Source organism: Uloborus diversus, chromosome 8 (assembly GCF_026930045.1).
Source record: "Uloborus diversus isolate 005 chromosome 8, Udiv.v.3.1, whole genome shotgun sequence".
NCBI classification, from domain to species: Eukaryota; Metazoa; Arthropoda; class Arachnida; order Araneae; family Uloboridae; genus Uloborus; species Uloborus diversus.
In genome coordinates, this window is record NC_072738.1 from 151,434,894 (window position 1) to 151,440,893 (window position 6,000).

Here is a 6,000-nt window from a genome sequence, read left to right on the forward strand (position 1 = left end):
TTTTAAAAATATTTTTTGAAAAAATACTTTTTTCGAATTTTCGAAATATTTACAACTGCGTTATTTATTTGAAAAAAGAAACGTAATTGTGAAACATATCTTTGACATAAAAGCCCAATCATGACCGATTAATTACTTCAAGAATGCCTTTAAAGTACAAAGAATAGTTTTCTTGTGATATGAAATGATCAATTTCAATAGTTTTATTAGTTGAAATTCTGATTTCCCCGTTTTAGAAGATTTTCTACAATTTTTATTCATCAGTAAGTCAAATCATTTCAACAATTTTCATGTTTGAAGCAGTCGCAGCAGAATTCAAACAGAATTAAAAATAGGATTTGAATAAAAATAAAACAAGTGTTTTTTGTTTCAAATATCTGCAGACGATTTTTCAAAAACTATATAAGAGAAAAGTGGAGTTGGAATCGATTGAGATTTAGCGCTCTGAGAACGGAAATTCGAGATTCAATTACAGCTGGACTTGATGGGAAAAGAGCGGTTTACCATTCTCAGTGGAAAAGTGGTATTCTAAACGCAATCAGCTGATCGTTGAGTATCCAATATGGCAGCCGACTACGAGACAGATCAAACATTATTGACCCTGAGGGGAACAAGAGATGCTCTTAGAGCTTCCAGTCGATCTTTAAACGAGTACTACGAACCGGAAGTAGAAGAAACAATTCACAAGGTAAGATTAGAAATTATATTGTTGAACAACCACTTGCTCCATCTATGACATGCGATTGTTTAGATGCTTCACCGCAGTGTTTAAAATTTTGTAACTACCCAGATAATATTATGGAGATATACGTGTACATATATTTTGCAGATATACGTGTTCAAAATAAGTTACTCAATACTCAGGTAGTATATAAAGAGCTATATATAGTCGGAGTGATAATAGCGTGGCACATTGCCAAAGGCGTGGAATTCCGTGACATTTTCATTTTTACTTCCTTTTACAAAAGAGGAAGTATTTTATTCGTGAAAAAATTTTTACTCAAAAATCGGCCTTAATTTTCATTTTGCTCACCCCCGAATGAATATTGATTTTTTTTTCCAACCCGACCACACGTGGATTTATGCCTAAGAACATATAGACACCTGAAGAATCCATTTTGACGATCCCCGAGTTAATTACAACGAGTTTTCTCGTGACGTCCGTATGTACGTATGTATGTGCGTATGTATGTGCGTATGTTTGTATGGGTGTATGTGTGTATGTATTTCGCATAACTCAAGAACGGTATGCCCTAGAAAGCTGAAATTTGGTACATAGACTCCAAGTGGGGTCTAGTTGTGCACCTTCTCTTTTGGTTGCGTTTCGGATGTTCCAAAGGGGGTCTTTTACACCTTTTTGGGGTAAAATTATTGTTAATTTTAATGTAAACTCAAGCGGTGCTATAATTTGGCAAACACTTGGAAATATATCGCCAAGCTTTTGGTCGCCAAGTTTTGTCAACTTGGCGACGAATTTGGCGGTTTTTTAAATCTGGTTTCAGTTTCGCCATATTTAGAGAGTTAACCATTGAATCACATTAAAACTGCCAATATTGCGAAAAGCTATCTGTATAAAGTTCTCTTTGCTTCGGTTCGCAACAAACTTGGGGTGAAAATATTATAGTGTTTCTTTGCGCACTTGGAGGCACTATTATCTTTAAATTGGAGTAAAAGGAAGTCATGTGATGCACACATCAGCCCGTTCATTTTCTTTTCTCGTTAAGTATTTTTGCTTAAAAATCTATTTAGATGTTTGTGGCATTTTTAGCAGCTTTAGATCTTATTTTCACAACTTCACAAGTTTTGTCATCTTTAATAATTTCCGATTGCATTCTCCCTTTTCAATATGGCAAGAATACAAATTAATTCAAAACCGAATAGTGTGCATCTAAAACTGCTACAGATGTAATATACCCCCCCCCCCCATTTGGCGACATCCGATTTTTTGTAGAAAATTGAAATATTTATCTCGCCAATGAGGCGATAATTTTTTAAGCATGGCATCCCTGGCGAAATTAACCTGTGTTTGGTAACCCAAAGGCAAGCTAGTTAGATCTGTTCAAACTTGTTTACTTGGTTTCACGCAGGAGAGATACGTGTTGTTTCGTGCAATATACCTTACAGGAAAGCTTATTTTGTGTTAGTTTAAAATCAGTAGTTGTGTTTTGAAGTAAAAACATTAGAAAATGCCAGTTTCTTCAAACTTGAACATTAATTAAAAGTTACCTCCAACGTGGTGTGTATCTGTAACGTGCCATTGTCATATGATGTATTGTTTTAGACTGAGTGTGAGGATTTATACCATAAAAAGGTAAGTGCTTTATTTTAGAATTCAAAAAAAAAAAAAAAAAAAAAAAACTTCACTTCCGAAATTCTTTGTTTTTACAAATCCTTGAGGCAGGGGTGCCCATCCCCCCCCCAAGCTCAATGGCGCTAATTCCCCCCCAAAAATTTTCTCGCTTTCGAATCGGGTTAAATATAACAGTTTTTCGAGTGTTTAATTTCTAATCAAATTCATCAGGGGGGGGGGAGGGGGTACGCTAACAAGTAGCATCTGAACTGAAATATTGTTGGATTGTTTACCTGCCTTGCCTTCCCAAATTTTACAACGTGCACCTTGAGTAAATAAGTTTTGGGTACCCCTAAATTTTGCTACACCTTATTTTTTTCTCAAACGTATGAACAACGACAGGAAGAGTGGATTCAACTTTCTGGCTTGGGATGGAGTCATTACTAGATGTTTGCAATATGAATCTATAAAATATGAATCTTATTTTACTGTCACTTAGATAGGGTGTTCGAGGATTTCTTCTCCGGAAAATTTTCGAAATTGTAGTTTTAAAACCAGTTTTAGACGATCTCCGGTGATGTTTGGGGGATAAGATGTTTAGTGTGCCCTTCCCGGTAATTTTTCAATATTGAAACTTTAAAAGCACAATTGTAGATTGTTTAACTTTGTGTGAAAGAGAGCTTTTCCTTTGTTTTCAAAATTGTAGTTCTGAAAACGCAGTTTTAGACTATCTGTGGTAATGTTAGGGAAAGAAGAGATCCTAGATTTTCGATTTTGTAGTTTTAAAAACGCAGTTTTGATAGATTTGGATAATGTTAGTGGAAGGTGAATTTCGGTGTCATTCCCCCGGCAATTGTTTGAAATTGATACTCCAAAAACGCAATTCTAGGCTTGTGTTTGATCATGTTAAGGAAAAAAGGGGGAATCAGGGACTCTCTCCTATAAATGTTTCAAAATTGCAGTTCGACAAACGTAGTTTTAGATGACTCTTGATGATAAAGAGGGTGTTATTCTGGCACTACAGTGGGGGGGGGGGGGGCGCTCTCCTGGAAGTTTTCCAAAATTGAAGTTGCATATCCAAAAAAGATGGATCAGACACAGTGACAGATATGTTTCGGAAATCCTTAAAAATGGATTCGGCTATTCAGCACACATCGAAAATCAGAACTCGAGAATTTTAATGAATCAAATATCCTTCTATACATATCAGATATAGAAGAAAGTAAATATGATTTACGAAACATAGTTTAAGCACCTTAAGAACAGACTGTTGTAGCAAACATCACTGAAAGTTGTAATAAAAATCATCTAATGATAAATTGAATCAATTAGTTTAAAAATGGTAGAGAAGATGGGAGTAAAGTGAAAGGAGAAAAATTCTTCTCGAGCTTAAGCTCGTTAATGAAGAAAATATATTAATTTTCAATTGGAGGGATAAAAAATATGTTATTCGCAAACTTCAAAACAAGTTCTTAACGATTGTCGAGGTGCAAATGAATCGACGGAAGACTAGAGCATACTGGTCATAATTATTAAACGATAAAACATTTTTGACCTCTCTACCTCTCGTCATTTTTACACAAGCATTCATCATGCAGAATTGTGCTACTTCCAGAAAATTTATTTAAAAAGTTGAAAAGAAATCAAATCGTCTGATCCAGCTTTGAAACGGACACTAACTCCATGCCGTCTGTGATGTTCCCTTCATTGAAAAAGAGACACGGTCATTAAATTTTGGAAAGAGTACCAGAGCCGTCGCTAGGTCAAAAAAAACTGGGGAGGGGAGGGGAGTACGCTTTTGGCGGCCCGTTAATTGTTTCAAACGCATATTCCAATATGCAGAGAGAGAGAGAGAAGATTTGGCTTCTGGTTTAGCAGGGATAGTCATATTACTTGACTTTAGTATTAGCAATATAAATTTAATCGTAAGGATAATATTCAGTCAGAATTAGGAGGTGTCGGAGGGCTACCTTCTTGCATTTTTTCGAAATTGAAGATAGAAAAACGCAGTTTTAGACTATATTTTAAGTTTGGGAGGAAGGGGGAGAGGAGGTCCAGGATAACCTCTCCCGATAATTTTTCCAAATTTAAATTCTCAACCCAACCGTACGTTATATTTAATTATGTTCAGAAGAGGGAGTTTGGGGCTCAACCCAGGGATTTTTCAAGATAGTTATTTAAAAAAACACAGTTTTAGACGACCTATGGTGATGTTAGGGAGGAAGAGACTCGGGGTCATCGTTCTATAATTTTTCAAAGTGCAAACTTCAAGCACGCATTCCCAATTGTGAATTATTTGTGATTGTTATACTGGGAGCTCTCCCCCGGGAAAAATCTGAAAATTGTAGTTTGAAAAATGCAGTTTTAGATGATCTATGGTGATATTAAGGAAGAGAGAGATGTGCCCCCCCCCCCCGCGAAAATTGTTTGAAATTTGAAGCCTTTAAAACGCGATTGTAGGCTTTTTTTTTGTTAAAATTTAGTGCACCGCCAGTTTCTTGAAATTAAAGCTCCGAAAACGCAATTTAAGCCAACCTTCGATGAAAGGGGAGAGTTTTGAAAGGGCTCGAGACCAGAAATGTTTTGTAATTGAAGCACTAAAAGCGAGATTTAAGACATTTTTCGATGATACTGGCGAGAGAGAGGGGGGGGGGGGGGAGCGGAATGCTCTCGAAAATATTTCGGTCTGTTGAAATTTCAGTTTTAGAAGATTTTCGGTATTGTTAATGGGTAGAGAGATTCGAAGTCGTCCCCTGGCAAATTTTCAAAATTAAATTTAATTAACGCAATCGTAGACGATTTTAAATAGTGTTAGAGGAGTATAAGGTTTTGGAGATCTTCCCCGAAAAAATTTCTGAATTAAAGCCTTAACCATGAAATTTTTGAGGATCGTCGGTAATTTTTGGAGAACGACAGTTTCGGGACACCCCAGGAAGTTTTTTTTTTAAATTAAAGTCCAAAAGACGAAATTTATTCGACCTTGAATGATGATGAATGATTAATTGACAGGGCGTTTCTCGGAAGTTACGTTGGAAGCACTCTCACAGCTTTTCGAAATTTCAGTCCTAAATACTTAGGTGTAGGCCATCTTTAATGACGTTATGGTATGGGATGGGGTTTGAGAACGTTTTCCCGGGATTTTTCAAAATCTAAGTTTTAAAAACTCATTTCCAGGCCAGCTTTGGGGAGGTAACAAGAAGGGTTTGGAATTCCCACTCTTCCTTTCAGTTTGGCTACGTGCCTCCTATCTGCATTGTAAATTTCAATAATTGATAAACATATTGTGGTAATATTTTTTTCCCAATTTTCATTTACCGAACACAATTATTTGCTTGGATTTTCCATAATAAAGTTTTCAATTTCCCGCACAATATTTTTGTTTTCTTGCAATACAAGCATTTGCGGCCTTAGAAAAGGGGCTTTAAACATTTTGAACGGATGTAATAATTTTCTGCGATACCTTAGGTCTCTATTCCACTTCATTTTATTTTAAATGTGCCACCTGCATCTCATGGTCAAACTTTGATTTACTTACGATTTTTACATTCAAACATTTAGAACTTTTGGTGTGAGTATTCATTATAATACTTTAAATCTCTTTTTGCATTTAACTGTTTTTTTTTCCTCTCTATCTCTCTATTTCAAATTTATTTCGGCAACCAATACATTTTTCTCCACTTAGCAATGATTTTTAGGACAACATTTTTCAT